This window comes from Solanum tuberosum, unplaced genomic scaffold (genome assembly GCF_000226075.1).
Source record: "Solanum tuberosum cultivar DM 1-3 516 R44 unplaced genomic scaffold, SolTub_3.0 scf00198, whole genome shotgun sequence".
NCBI classification, from domain to species: Eukaryota; Viridiplantae; Streptophyta; class Magnoliopsida; order Solanales; family Solanaceae; genus Solanum; species Solanum tuberosum.
In genome coordinates this window covers 1,168,174-1,169,987 of record NW_006239121.1, presented here as the reverse complement: position 1 = coordinate 1,169,987, position 1,814 = coordinate 1,168,174, and positions in this window count along the sequence as shown.

The following is a 1,814-nucleotide window of genomic DNA, read 5'->3' as shown; positions in this document are numbered from 1 at the left end:
GGCTTGGAAGGCGAATGGATGTTTTGCCTTCATGGTCACGTTTTTGGGGATCATTGTTTTCTTTAAACGGGACAAACATATCGATATTCGTCTGGCTGGGGTGGTGAAGGCGTTGACCACAATGGAGAGTCCTACTATAATTCCTATGATCTTGGCAGATATGTTTCATGCATTGACTAAATGCATAAATGGGGAATTGTACTTTGAAGGTTGCAACATCTTGTTGCAAATATGGTTTTTGGAACATCTTTATCACCATGATCGTGCACCCAGGTTCACTCCAGACTGGTGTAATTATGTTTCCTCCCATAAGAAAACAGAAGAAAAAATCAATTTTCCAAAAGGAATTATAGCGTGTGAAGAGAAACTTTCGGTTATCACGTCTGATGAAATAGTGTGGAATTATTACTGGTTCCCAGCTAAAGATGTCATATGCATGTCTAGTGGTATCTTATTTCTTGTGTTGATTAGGTTTAGAGGTGTTTAACCCTATGCCCCACTTCGGGTTATGCGTCAACTGGCTAGAGTATAAGAAATCTCACCAAATGATGATATGAGTAGATTTGTATTTGACACCCCGCCAGGTTTTGCCTTTGATAGCACTGATATTCTGAAGATCTGGTTTGGGTGTATAATTTCTGAGCTAAGTGAAATGGTTGTGGAGCAAGATAAAGGAAAAGTGATGCCTGGGTACCTATCGTGGTTTCGTGATCCAACAACATTTGGTGACATTCCCGAAGGATCCAGCAGAAAAAGAAAGACCAGCACATCATAAGACAGTTGGAAAAAGAGTTGGAGAAGGCCAAAACCACCATTGCCCGGCAAGAAGTTCAAGTCCAAAGAGGAAGAAATATTCAGTTGGAGTTACAAGATGTGGAAGGGGAATTGAAACATGCAGAGGGGAAATAAGCCCGGTTAGAACTTGGCCTGACAAATAAAAAAGGAGCAGAGTTTTGAAATTTCTTGACTGAAGAGGGACTTAGTGGCATCTGAAGAGGTCGTGCAGTATCAAAAGGGAGAACTTAAGCGGCAGAAAGAGAAATTTGAGAAAGAAAGGTCATGTTGGATGCGTTTACATGATCAGTTTAATGCACAGTTAGAAGAACATAAAGGAAAATCAGTCATTGTGTCGATATCGAAGAGGGGCAAAGACAAATGATCATTGAGAGAGCAACACTTCGACATCAACTTGAAGCGACAGAGGAGTGAGAGGCCCTCTTAAGGAACAATCTTGGTGATCATCAGTTTTGGTTGAATAACTGCCATGAAAATATGAGAAGGGCTAGGCGTCAAGTTCATCAACTGGCGGAACAAACCTCCTATGTTATTAAAAATCATCGTCGTATGAATGACCCAGAAGTGGTTGTGTAAGCACGGGCCATTGTTCCCCATCTGCCGAAGGTGTTGTTGAATCTGTATGAGACCTTGGGAGGACAAAGAAAGCCCCAGGAGGATTATGAAGATTGAAGAAGAGTTTAGCTGTTTTTGTACGTTTATTTGTTTCATTTTGTTTTTTTTAAGACTCAGTGTTTCAGTTTAAAGTTTGGTGTTCAAAGAGATCATGTTGATCATGGTTATGTTTAAACCTATTGGTTTTGTCGTTTTGCTTAAAGTTTTTGGAAATGAATGAAAGGGTTTGGTTTCACTTGTCTAAATTAATGTTGTTGAGTTGTCTAAATTTCTGAACTACGTAATGATCTGATTCATGCGGCGACATGATACGTAGGCAACCTCCAAAGGGTTCGATCAAAACTTTTTTAAAAAAAAGAAAAAAGAAAAAAAAAAGGAAGACAATGAGCGAAGCAAAGCTGGGA